Raw genomic sequence first — 13,964 nt, 5'->3', positions numbered from 1 at the left:
TTAAGTAGTTTGTCCAAAAGGAACATTGCTGGTGTTTCTTGCCAGACTCTTCATTTTAACAGGTAACCATAGTCCTGTTCTGGCTTTGAGAATATAAAGTGTTTCTTTATAAGGATTGAACTTCATAGAATTGTTAACACAGGTATAATGAGAACAGTTGTCATAGGTCACTAGGAAAGAAGGTTCTTTATAAACAGCATGTCCAATCATAAATAAGTAAGGCAGTCTAACACAAACTTGAATATAATGAGTAGAATTTAAATTCAAAGTCCATTCTCGGCTATTGTTTGGATCCAAAGTGTGTGTAATCCAGGCCTGCAAAGGGTGCAAAGCAGCTGATATTTTCCACAATTGATCATGAATAGGGCCATCTAAAATACGAGGAGCTGAAGAGCTCATACCATCGAGCCATGTAATATGACTTTTAAGGTCAGTGTCTTTTACAGACATCAAGGTGGCAGTTTTATTCCAATGAAGCTTTTTAAAATTGTGAGAGAAGACAGGATGTCCATAGGGACTCCAGTCTAGGACAACACCATAAGATGTGGACCCAGCAAGAATGCGCCCCGTGTGAGCTCTATAACTGTCCCATTGTACCCAAGTTTTAGGATCAGAAATTATTACTTTCCTACAAAGGGGTATATCTATGGGTGCAATTTTAGAATGCTCAATAGTGATGTGTCTGGTTGCCAGACACTCTTACCACCATGCTCACCACGCAGATCACGGCAAGAAAAAGATTTACAGATGTTTAGGTACAGATGTCCGGTTCAATATCCCGTCTGCTTCTTCGTATGTTCTCTTCAGCTGTCCCCACGTCATGTCTGTGCCTGACGTGTCTTCCGCTTTTCCCCCCTCGAGTTTCCACTCTGGGTTTGATTCTTCTGTTTGGAATCCAGACTGTTGGTCTGTCATCTGTCAAAACACAAGAAAAACTCTCCACCACACCTTTGCACATCCTTTTTCCCATTTATTTTCTACATCATCTTTCCACCAGATAGGCTGGTGAGGGAAAGAGTCTGATTGTGGACTCCTATTCCAATGCTTTTCTATTGCTGTTATCTTCCTTACGAATATTCAAAAAATTTTAGGTAAATAAGGCTTGATTTATTCTATCTTTGGGAGACTGTACCTCCCCTTTTTTGTTTTAATAACATGTTGTTTTAAAGTTTGATGTGTACGTTCTATAATGCCTTGTCCTTGAGGATTATAAGGAATGCCAGTGATGTGTTTGATGTCCCATTTAATACAAAAAGCTGTAAAGGAATGACTAGTGTAAGCAGGGCCATTGTCAGTTTTAATGGTGGCTGGGACTCCCATGTATATAAAACAGGAGTGTAAGTGTGAGAACATATGTCTAACAGTTTCTCCAGAGGATGGAGTAGCCATAATAAGACCGGAATAAGTATCTACAGTAACATGTACAACACCTAACTTGCCAAATTCAGGAATATGTGTAACATCCATTTGTCATAATTTATTTGGTGAGAGACCTCGAGGATTAACTCCTGCAGAAAATTTAGGCTGATTAATTAATTGACAAGTGGGACAATGAGAAACAATATGTTTGGCTTGATTATTGATTGTATAATTGCACTGACTTTTCTTAAATCAGTTAACATTTGTCATTTGCCAGATTTCTTTTTTAATAACAAATATAGGAGAATTTCACGGACTGGTGGACTCCTCTATATGTCCTGCTTGTAATTGTTCTTTTACTAATATCTGAAGAGCACCCAATTTTTTTTTTGTTTGTTTTTTTGTTTTAGTGGCCACTGCTCTGTCCATATAGGCTTTTGTGATATCCAATTTAAAGCCAGAGCAGAATGGTGCTTTTCAGTAGCAGTGGCCGCTATCCAAAATTTGGATAGCCTAAACCATGCCAAGAAGTATGTACCTTTGGTGCCTCGAAAGTCTTAGCCCCTTGGCTCCTTTTACCCAAACCAAAGCAAGGGTTATAATTCATATTTAGCATAATCTGTTTAGCAGAGGCATTAGGTATATTGATGTATGCTCCCCACTGCTGTAACAAATCTCCTCCCCACAAATTAATAGTGATGTTAGCCACGTAAGGTTTTAAAGTGGCTGTCTGTCCATCAGGGCCTGAACAATTTAAAATTTGTCGACTTTGAAATATGTCAGTCATCGTTCCTATTCTGGTAAGAACAGTAGGAACTTGTTGTAAAGGCCAAGCTTTTGGCCAAAAACTTTTAGAAATAATTGTAACATCAGCTCCAGTATCTATAAGTCTAACAAAAGATTTGCCATTTAACTTAATTTCTAATTGAGGTCTTTGATCATTAATAAAAGTTTGCCAATATTGAGCAGCGGATGTAAAAGCCACTAACACTTTGAATTAGCATTATTAAAAGCCAATATATATAACATTAAATTTTTCAAGTCAGGCGGACTAACCGTTTTTTGCACATCTTGTGATTCATAAGTTTCATAATAAAACTTATGAAATCTGCATAAGTTTTATTAACATTTTCTTTAACATTTTACACAAGAAAACACAGACTGTTTAGGAGAAGCTATTTTCTCTTATGCTCTAATATAGCACTGTTGAATTTGAGCAATAACTTGATCATCTTTTTTAAGATCTTTGTTTGTTTTTTAATCAGCCTCTCTCAAGGGTGGATCATGCTTCTGGGAATCGTTTACATTAGAAAGCAGTGGTTTCCAAGCTTAAAGCAGCTGGCTTGAGCCACGCAGAGAGCTCTTGCTTAAAGTAAAAGTTTACCCCCCCCCTTTTTTTTTCTTTTTTCTTTTTTCTCTTTTTTAATTTTTGAACTAACACATTTATTTTTTCTTTAAGGCAAAGCCTTATTTGACTTCTGAAATCAAATCTTGTCTCCAGAAATACAGGGGGCATTTCTATAACTCAATATTCTTAGGCTCAACACCCATCCCCCTGGCTGCAATGCTATGAAAATGGCCCATGCCCTCCTAGCTTCCCCTCTGCAAATAATACTGGGGGGAAAGTACCCCCAAACACTGGGCATACTTTGAGACTCCTCTTTGTACCCTGATCCAGTAATTCATCATTATCTAGATAGCTCATCAGTGCCTTCAAGCAGATTTTTTTTTTTTTAATATTTATTCAGGTTTTCTAGTTGTTCTCAGTGGACGGTTGGCTTGAGTCATCTACACACCTATAACTGGAAACAGAAGTCTCACCTATGTTGTAAAAAGGTATTGTATATGTTCACTGGTAGTCATTTTAAAATATATAAACAAATTCTTTGATATGCCTTTCTTTAAGAGGTGGGGTTAAATTTCCCTCCCCTTGAGTATGAGTTGCATGTAGTGACCTTCATCTAATAGAATGTGGCAAAATGATGGATTGTGATTCCTGAGGGTGGGTCAGAGCAGCTTCCCCCTTGCTCTCTTGCTCAGGGGAGGCCAGCTGCCACAATGTAAAGGGATTCAAGGAGTCCTGTGGAGAGGCCCATGCAGTAAGGCATTGAGGCCTCTTGCCAACAGCCATGTGAATGAGCCCTCTTAGGAGACCCTCCAGGCTCAGTGTGGCCTCTGAATGACTACGGTCCAGGCCAACTTCTTTACTGCAACATGAAAGACTCTGAACGCAAACTACCCAGCTAAGCCAGCCTTGAATCTTAATCTGCAAACTGTGAGATGACGAATGTTAAACCAAGCAATTTTGGGGTAAATGGTTTTACATTAATAGTAATATGTTTGTTTTTAAATTTTATGTTTTATTATTTTTAATTTAATATTCATTTTATGTCAAAAAGGAAATCAATAGCTTAAAATTTTAAAGTAATATTTAATATATAGAAAAAATTAGCCGGGCATGGTGGTGCATGCCTGTAGTCCCAGCTACTCGGGAGGCTGAGACAGGAGGATCGCTCGAGCTCAGGAGTTTGAGGTTGCTGTGAGCTAGGCTGATGCCACGGCACTCACTCTAGCCTGGGCAACAGAGTGAGACTCTGTCTCAAAAAAAAAAAAATAAATAAATAAAGTAATATTTAAATAAAAAAGAATACGTTGTATGATCTCTGCTTCCAGTTAGGAATAAAAACAAGAGTTTTTCAGAACGGATGAAGTCATTTCCACAATAGTATTAACAGATAAGCCATTCAGAAACCCTTTAGGATTTATTCTTACTTCCTGAAGAGCTTCTATAATATGGTCTCTAGGCAAAGTGAAAACATACGCGAGCATTTGTCTTTTCCAAAGTAACACAATCTGACTATAGCTAAGTTATTGAATGGAACTATGCTTTTACATAAAAAGCTTAAAACCAATTAAAATATAATTTTAGTTCTTACCTGCTGACTTCTGGATGTAGTTCAGCCAGTCACTTCATGATCTTGGTGAACGCAAGTTCAGAGTATTTGGAGGTATGAATCTAACAGGTGCATCAGGTAATAATTTAGCAGATTCAATTTGTTTACAATTCTTCACACCCTAAATAAGCATTTTAAAAGTTTTCTTAACACCATTACATAGTGATAATCTAGCTTATTCAATTAAAATAAATTTTAAAATTATAAATAAAATAAACTGCTCTGAAAATTTTACTTTAAGATTATTTATACCAAGTAACTTTACTTCAGCGGTTCTCAGGGCTATGTATTAAGAAAACATGCCCAACATAATTTTTTATAGTAATGATAAAGTCTATGAGACTATGTCTAAATCAGCCTTCCTCAACTGGGATTCTTCCTCTGAACCCCAGAACACAGCAAATGGTGTAACTATTTTCTCAACCCTCCCAAAGACAGGACATAACCAACCCACCTGATAAAGGCTGGTCTGAAGAGTAATTATAAATATTCTATATTTTATTTACTAAATACTTTATGTAATGAACACAAACTACATGCCCAGAATTGTATCACAGGTTATGGGGGGGAGGGAAACTAGTAATATAAAGTGCAGCCTCCTTCACTTGTGAAAGATAAAATTAAAATGATCAGTTAGTTACTATTAACCATGCAAGTAGACTATAAATGGTGTGAAACCACTGTAAATCCTGTAAAAATTCAACAAAGGAAGGGCTCAGACTTTAAATCCTAGATGAAAAGTCAGGGCAAAATACATAAAATATTAGCTCCGTCACACTAGAATATTACTTTTACTTATTGCCATTATCTCTCCCACTAGATTTAAGCTTCATATAAAAGCACAGATTTTTGTCTATTTTGTTCACTGTTGCTTTCCCAGTTCCTAGAATAATGTACACAGTTGGTATGTAATAACTCTTTGTTCAGTAAATAAGTGAAAAGATTGGAATGTGATAGTTAAAAGTGATAGTTGAAACCACAGAAAAAATGAGCTCTCCAAGAAAAAGCCAAATTACTGGTATGTAATAGCAACGATAATAGCTGTACTTACTGAGTACATCCTCAGTACATTGTACTAAGAATTTTTCCATATTAAGCTCATTTAAACTTCTAAATATTTGAGGTAACTATTATCCTCATTTGAAGACAAAAAGCTCAGAGAGTGAGGTAGCTCTCGCAGAGTCACAGGATGAGCAGGAGGCAGAGCAAACCTCCATCATTTTCCACATCGTGTTTAAAACCTCAGTGAGGTACAGATGAGGGCATAAAGAAATAAAATGACTACCTTTTATGGTTTTAATAATTATGAGATAACACTAGCTATAAAAAGTGATGAAAGTATAATAATTAGTTACTTACAGAGTAGCACTATTCAAGAATAAAGAAGAAAAAAAAGACTGGAAAGCAGCAGGCCCCCACCTTTTTGGCACCATTCATTTCCTTCACAGCCATCTTTATATCACTGTTTCTTGTTTCGTTTTTTTGGAAAGCAAGAGTTTTATATCTAAAACAGAAAAGCAGAAAACCAAAAGGTTTTTCATTGACTTTACATTACCGCAAACTTAATTTTGTAATCACTGGCTCAAATATAGTTTTCACAATAATAAATGCTCTTATAAAGGTTGATATACTAAGCCGGGCGAGGTAGCTCACGCCTGTAATCCTAGCACCCTGGGAGGCCAAGGCAGGTGGATCGCTCAAGGTCAGGAGTTCGAGACCAGCCTGGACGAGACCCCATCTCTACTAAAAATAGAAAGAAATTATATAGACAGCTAAAAATATATATATAGAAAAAATTAGCCGGGCATGTTGGCACATGCCTGTAGTCCCAGCTACTCAGGAGGCTGAGGCAGGAGGATCCCTTGAGCCCAGGAGTCTGAGGTTGCTGTGAGCTAGGCTGACGCCACGGCACTCTAGCCCGGGCAACAGAGTGAGACTCTGTCAAAAAAAAAAGGTTGATATACTTAGTTTGAAATCAGGAAGAATGTTTATTTAGGATAACTAAATAAAAACCAAATTAAAGATGAGAAATAAAAGACACTAAGCATTTCTCATGAATTATCTCCTATTAATTTTATATTAAAATTTAATGTAAAACATTTGCAAAGCTGTTATATGATAAAGTTACAGAGATTAGCAATCTGGGGACTATTTATACTAAAAAAATTAAAATTAATTCCTATGTTCAAACATAACCTCCAGATGACTCAAAGGCTTGCAATGTGAAAGTCAAAATTTAAAACATTTACCAGAATATTTAAGAGAATATCTTTATGGCCTTGTTGTGGGGAAATATTTAGACCAAAAAAACAAGAAAAGTTGAAACACTGAATCAGAACTTTAACCATATAATTGAGAAAGTCAGGCAAGAGCTATTCCCATAAAAGCACCAGACCTAGAGAGTGTCAGTGGAAGGATACATACCAAATCTGAAAAGTGGTTGTTTTCAAATGATGGGACTATGGATAATTTTTTATAGCCTCCTTGTATTTTTGCGTTTAATTGTATTTTCTAAATTTCCACACAGTATGTATAATACTTAAGAAAAGAAAACCCCACAGCTTGTTTTAAGGATTCAACAAGATGCTAAAAGAATCTTTCACATCAGGTAAATACTACTAGGATTATAATACTACTTTAATGAACTGTATTAATACCACATTAATGAGTAAAATTTAGAAAGCATATACTCTTAGGTGACTCCATTAAATAAAATTAAACACCTATTTTCTAACAAATTTCAATCCCAACTACAAACAGGATTCTCTCTTAATTGATAAAGATTTTCATATCTGAAATGAACAGCCATCATTTTTTATCAGCAGACAGCAAAGTTATTTCCATCACCATTGTGATTTGAATGATCTGACAATGTCACAAAATAGAAAGTAGCAACAGACAGATTGGAAGAGATTATATATAGATGATGTAGCTATCCACCTAAAAAGTATAAAAGTGTCATCTAAAAAGTAATTAAAATCAGAAATAATAGAATACAATTTTCTGAGCATCTACTATGTGCCGGGCTTTACTCCTAGTGCTTTACAAACTTAACTCATAGTAGTTTCACAACATCGCTATGACAGTACTGTCGACCTCACTTTATAGACAAAGAGGAGGCTGAGGTACAAAAAGGTCAAGTAAATTGCCCAAATTTATTCATCAAGTTGCTGACAGACCTGGGAATTGAGCCGAAGTTATCTCTTTCTGGAGCCCGTTCTCCTTAACTAAGGCTCTCTACATTCCCTGTGAAACAGTGCGTAACAAGATAAAGCACACGGAAGTCAGTCAGTCTGCTACATACCACTAGTAACAAGCTACAAAGTATAATCCAAGAAAGATCTGATTAAGAACAGCACGAACTAATGACTGCAGCTATTTGTCTATAATGACTGCAACTATTTGTCTGCACAGCCCCCTATACTAGCCTGGGACCCTCCTGTGGGAATGGCCTTTGACCTTATCCCCACTGTGGCTGATGTCTGGTACAGAACCTCTAGTGAGCAGTGGGCACACAGTAATGCACATTGGACTGAATTTGGGAAACACACCTGTAGTTAGTAGAAGAATCATAAATTGAAATTTCAGAAACTAGGTATTTCTGGAAATGAGACCTTCAATCAGCCTAAAAAAAGAGAAATAATATGAAGTTCAAAAAGAAATCTTGGCATACCTCAGATACTGAAGGGCAGAGGCCACCAACATGTACCAAATAACCTTTATCTCTTCGTAAGGGTTCAGCATACATTTCTGCTTGTAGAAAAACAGAATATACCACAGAAATGATCATCATTGTATTGAGATGTTTAAGAGAAAATGAAAACTTGCTAAATATTTTGTGCTTTCTTTTTACTATCACAAAGCTTGTCAAAAAGTTATCAACAAATATCAGCATGACCAGACTGAAGACCAAAAGCCTGGAGTACAGTGTTAAGATTTCTGGGCCTTAATCGTATCATCTTGAAAAATAAACGGGTATGGATTAGTTGATATTAAGTCTCTCATAGCTCAAATGAATAAATTACATCTAAACGGAGTAATCAGTTACAGTTGTCCTTTGGTATCCCTGGGGGACTGGTTCTAGGACTCCCTGCAGACACGAAGATCTGAGGATGCTCAAATCCCTTATATAAAATGGCATAGTATTTGCATATAATCCACACACATCCTTCTATATACCTTCAATTATCTCTAGATTACTCATAATACCTAATAAAATGTAAATTATATGTAAATAGTTGTTATGCTGCATTGTTTAGGAAATAACAACAAGAAAGTTGGTTGAATCCATGAATACAGAACCCACGGGCTGACTGTACATCATGACTAAAAAAGTCTGTCATTTGTCCCTGGTTCAGAGAAGTGCTATGAGAACACTGGATGTACACAGGATCTTAACTCCATAGTGTTAGTGCTGGCTAGAGCTAGTGGTTTCAGAGACCTCTTTACACACATTCCTTTGTTCGGGAAATAATGTACCAAGAAAACCTTTCAATCAGACAAATATCAACAGCAGGTATTATATAGCTTGTGATAATGTTAAGAACACATAAGAAAAAAACAGACAAATTACTTGAGTTAGACAGCATGATCTTGGAAACCACAAATACTTGGATTATAGATAATTATTTTTCTTGCTTGACAAAAAAAATTCAAAATTCTTAGGCTGTCATCTCATAGTCAATATTGTGAAGGGAACCTGGTCTGAAATCAAAAATTCACTAAATTGAGACTTGAATTACTAGCAAATCCTATACCTGGCACAGAGGGAGTACACAAATATTGTTGAATGAATCCATGAGTACTTTTACTTATGTTTTACTAATTTTTAAATAATGGGAGATTTGTAAATTTTATTGTGTTCATTAAGTAACAATAGTAACAAGAGTAGCCTAGCACTTACTGAATGCTCTGCTCCAGGCAACGCGCTAAGCACTTTATATACACATCACCTCACATGATTCTCCCAACCACTCTGTGAGGGAGCTATTATTAATATTATTTCCATTTTACAGATGTTGATACTGAGGTCATAGGAGTTTAGGTCACAAATCTGTTAAGTATTGGTGCTAGAATTCAGGCAGAGTCTTTCATCTTTAGGTAATTAATACCTAACCTTCTTCATTAACTTACTTCATTTAATTTGTTAATCTCTTTGGATTATAAATGTATTCTACAGAGAAAATAGTGAAACTACCTAGCTTTACATTTTTATATTGCAGTGAAAAAGAAGTAAAGAGCTATAGTACACTAAAGGAGTCAGAAGGAATACATCACACCTATCACCTAACCCTTCACTAATTCAATACAAAATATCTACTAGATACCCTATGGGCTGCACGCTGTACTTGGCAGTGAACAAAAATCCCTGATCTTGCTGAGCTAGTATGTAAGGGTGGGAAGACAGTGAACCCAGTAATCAATCAAGTATCAAGTAAGCAAAACACACAGTATTGTGACAAGTGATATGGTGGAAAATAATGCAAGGAAAGAAAAAAAGTTACAATTAAATCAGATGATATAATATTTTAAGTTGTGTATATGTATTAATATATGCATAAAGAAATGCATTGAAATGATCACTAAAATATTCATAGTGGTTACTGAAGGTTGGAGAAACTTCAGGTAATTTTAATTTTCTTATATTTTCATATTTTATTTAAAAATCTTAATAAGCCATTATTTATACAAGCAGAAAAAAATAAAACCATCGCTAATATGGAAAATTTAAAAACCCACAGAAACATACAGATAAAAATAAAGAGAGATAGCGTAACTATCACAAGAAATGATAGAATTTTCTCTAGTGCCTGTGATTATTCTAACTATTATAAGCATTTAAGGACTATCTAAAGATGAAAATACTCCTGAAATAGATGAAATTATTAAAGTGAGGGAAAGCAAATAGTTTCCATCACTAATACCGATTTGATAGATTAGTACTGGTTACCTGAGGAAAACTGAGAAGTTGGTTTTGTTCACCAGGTAACCGCACCTGGAAAGTGTCCAGTGAGGGCTCAGTGGAAAAGAATGCAGCTTATCTACTTGCTAACCAAATCTTGGGTTTAAGCTTTTAGCAATTTTCTGCTCTTTAAAAAGTTGACCTCCAACTGGCCAATTTCTCATTTTGTATAAAGAAAAGCCGCAAACAGGAATAAAATATTAAAACAGCTCAGGCAGCCAACACAACCCAGAAGCAGGTAAGTATTATTTTACAAATAGGTTAGGATTCCTCAGTAAATTGTTAAACCAACCTAGTGTAAACTTCAGATTCCATCTATCTTGTTCTATTTGATTTTCTTGCCTTCCTGAGAAGTCACCTCCTGTCAGGTTTTCTTTAGCATCAAACCAGTCTTCACTTATTTCTTGGTAATTTCTACAGTCTCATAAATTGAAAACAATGAGCTATGAATTACCTACAGTGTTTAACCCTCTGAAAAGTTATCTAAAAAGCATGATGAATCACTATGATAATTACTTGTTTTATATACAAATCTATAGATGAATATTAAGCAAAATAAGAGAACCAAGCATAAGGTTTCTGTGAATAAGGGATTTCAGCAGTCCCGAAATAAAAAGTTCTTTTCAGTTTGAGTGATCAGCTTCCTAGTTTCCCTTTAATTAATATTGATTTCCAGTTTATTAAAACTGTTACTATTCTGATTTTTCAATTGTTATTTATTGGAAAAAAGACATTATCTTTATATACAGAATAAGAGAAAACTTCTTTAAAAGGACTAAGTAGTGCTGCAGCTCTTTATATCATTAAAATTAATGATCTTTTGGAATGACCATAATCTCTTTTCATAGATGAGAAAACTAAAAAAATGTACACAATTTACAGAGATACAATTAGACACAAGAAAGAAAGTTTTCAAATTGGAAACATGAAGCAGAATAAAAGTCCGTATTATTATTCAGCATTATCGGATATATTAGGTGACTTTAAAGACAAGTCAAGCAAAAATAAGAACATACTTAACATTCACAATCAGAATGATGCCATTGTAGTCAATTAAAAATATTTATTTTGATTTAATGAATAAACACTAGAGATATTTTAAACCTTGACTGTTTTCTGGCAACTATGAAAGATAATATATTTTTATACTAACTTTTATCATCAACTTTCAGTTGATCAAAGTCTACATTTATATCACCATTTTTTAAACCGTCTTTCTTGGGAGATGTATTTTGTTTAGGATGACTAGTGTCAGATAACAAAGATATCTGAGGATTAAGATAATAAAAACAGTAATAAGGACTAGCAATTATTGCGCTCTTACTATGTGACAGGCACTCTTCACTGGCATTATTTAGCCCGTACAATAACGAAGGCTATGAGAGTAAAACCATCAACCTGACTTCACAGATGAGAAAACTGAATCTAAGAAACTCATTGCGCCAAGTCACAGTTAACAAGAATTAGGGTTTGAATCCAGTCTGTGTATAGTTACTATGTGCTAACACTAGTATTTTGGAAAGTGTGGCAGATACACACTAGAAGTACTTGAGATAACTTTGGGAGGTATATATAAATATTAATAACATTAACCTTTAACAGTTATGTATTTAGTGTATGCTTATGTATATCTTTTATTTATGGGAAATAATATTTCTTTCTTATATGTAAGAGTGAATTATTCTTCACACTTAAATTTTTGTGAAAAGGAGAATCATTTAAAGAAAAATACAGAACAACATTACAGGTAACATAGGGCTATGGTAAATTGTGAAGATGGTACATGAATAGCTGAAATTTAGAAATACTATACTACACTATACTGGCTTTCATGCATAACTAGTTAATTTAATGAGACAGGGACTAAAACGTAATCCCAACTTAAAATAGATATTGTTTTATAGCCAAAAGTATGATTATAAAAATTGTTACATCTACATCTTGTACGTTTAAAAATAATTTATTCTTCCTAAATAAGCAGCTTATACCATTGGTACCATTGCAATGAAAATAAAGCCCTTAAGAATTATCATATAGTACTAAATGTATAAATTGTTTAAGCAAAGTATTAATACGTAAGAAATTTAAGTACATGAAAATCTAGTTATGAATCTGTTAATTCTTTGTGGATAACTGAGTTTTTTAAAAAATGAATTTAACGATAGAACAATTTGTTAAAACAATTTACTTTTTATCATTCATGTTAGTAGAAAGGAACATATATTAATCAAGTATTTCACTTTGGACTTGGGAATCCATCTTGGGGGATTACCTAAGGCCACTCAAAGAATGAAACCTTAAAGTTAAGACCAAAGTCAGAAAAGCAGAAATAAACTTCAGCTTTCCTATTCCATTGCCTCCTGGCCTGATAATGGAATGTAACTTATGTTACTATAACACTTTATAATTTGCAGGGTGTTCTTATATAGATTAAACCATCTTTCCTGATTGTCATCTGACCAAGATTCCCTTGGTGGAAAAAGACAGAATGAGAAAACTTATGAGGGGCATTTAAAAACTATTTTCCTCATTTCAACAAAGGAGAAATTAAAACTTTGCTCTACCTAAAATAAATGGAACATTACTTTATTCTACCTCATGACATGAAGGTGCAAGATATTAGTTTTAACTACACTCATGCAACACACGATGGTGGCCATATATCATGGATTTGCCCGGGACAGTCCAGATTTATACCTATTGCTGTGGTGAATGATTAACATTACTATTACTCTCTTTCATCCTCAAAAGTCTAGTGATTTGGTGATAAACTATATGCTTACCCTACTCAACATATATTGCTGATATCTGTTTCATTAGGCTTAAATACACCATTATGTTCCTCCTAATTAAAGTAAGCTATAAAGTAAGCTAGTTGAGTGAAAAGAAGGATGTCGGAGTCTCTAAAAATTATAATTTACTTACGCCATAAAATTAAAGATTTGGGGCTGGGCGCTCTAAACTTCTGACTTCTGTCATCAATGGTTTGCAATGTGGGATATGCTCGCCTGAGGGAGGATCAAAATGATCTACTGGGAAGTTAGAGGAAAATACTAGAACTTCCTTTTTCCTATATATTTTTTTTTTTTTTTTTTTTTGACAGAGTCTCACTCTGTTGCCCGGGCTAGAGTGCCATGGCGTCAGCCTAGTTCAAAGCAACCTCAAACTCCTGGGCTCGAGCGATCCTCCTGCCTCAGCCTCCCGAGTAGCTGGGACTGCTGCCACCATGCCTGGCTAATTTTTTCTCTATATACATATATTTTTTAGCTGTCCATATAATTTCTTTCTATTTTTAGTAGAGATGGGGTGTCGCTCTTGCTCAGCCTGGTCTCCAACTCCTGAGCTCAAACAATCTGCCCACCTCGGCCTCCCAGAGTGCTAGGATTACAGGCGTGAGCCACCGAGAACTTCCATTTTTATTTTTCATCTTTTAAAATGTTAAGCTGTAATAATGATTAGTATATAGAGTGACAAAGATGCCTGGTGGCTACTATGTTATTTCTACAAAAGTTACTAGGAACAGAATAAGGAGAATGTGTCAAATTAGATTCATGCCTAACCATACTGTAAAATAAACATAAAAACAAAAGATGTTATAGTATATAATGTCTTAAATTAATCTGCTTCAATTTATCTAAATGTGCCTTTTTCTATACCTTGAAAGAACTGATTTTATGTTATAATATAAA

The 13,964-nt window shown here is 34.9% G+C and overlaps 3 long non-coding RNA genes across 11 annotated transcripts in view; 1 reads left to right on the top strand and 2 right to left on the bottom strand.

Annotated features, from left to right (window-relative positions):
* Positions 1–13,964, bottom strand: part of LOC138383028 (uncharacterized) — a 201,926-nt gene that overhangs the window by 147,179 nt on the left and 40,783 nt on the right. For 2 of the 7 annotated variants that reach the window (XR_011233490.1, XR_011233496.1), the window contains exon 3: positions 7,987–8,063. The exons of 4 other annotated variants lie outside the window; for them this stretch is intronic. This is a non-coding gene — a long non-coding RNA (uncharacterized lncRNA). Of the gene's footprint in view, positions 1–7,986; positions 8,067–13,964 lie in introns of all 7 variants that reach the window. One more of the 7 variants, XR_011233494.1, reaches the window with a different exon arrangement.
* LOC138383031 (uncharacterized) overlaps positions 1–13,964 on the top strand; it is a 56,699-nt gene that overhangs the window by 42,498 nt on the left and 237 nt on the right. For 2 of the 3 annotated variants that reach the window (XR_011233499.1, XR_011233501.1), the window contains one exon: positions 3,108–3,675. This is a non-coding gene — a long non-coding RNA (uncharacterized lncRNA). Of the gene's footprint in view, positions 1–3,107; positions 3,676–13,964 lie in introns of those variants that run through there. The other variant, XR_011233500.1, reaches the window with a different exon arrangement.
* Positions 437–5,730, bottom strand: LOC138383029 (uncharacterized). The gene is made up of 3 exons (XR_011233497.1): positions 5,673–5,730; positions 4,296–4,434; positions 437–915 (listed from the first exon to the last, which is right to left on the bottom strand). It is a non-coding gene; the product is annotated as an uncharacterized lncRNA (long non-coding RNA).

This window comes from Eulemur rufifrons, chromosome 4 (assembly GCF_041146395.1).
Source record: "Eulemur rufifrons isolate Redbay chromosome 4, OSU_ERuf_1, whole genome shotgun sequence".
Taxonomy (NCBI): Eukaryota; Metazoa; Chordata; class Mammalia; order Primates; family Lemuridae; genus Eulemur; species Eulemur rufifrons.
The sequence above is the reverse complement of the archived record's forward strand: the minus strand, read 5'-3'. Positions and strand labels throughout refer to the sequence as shown.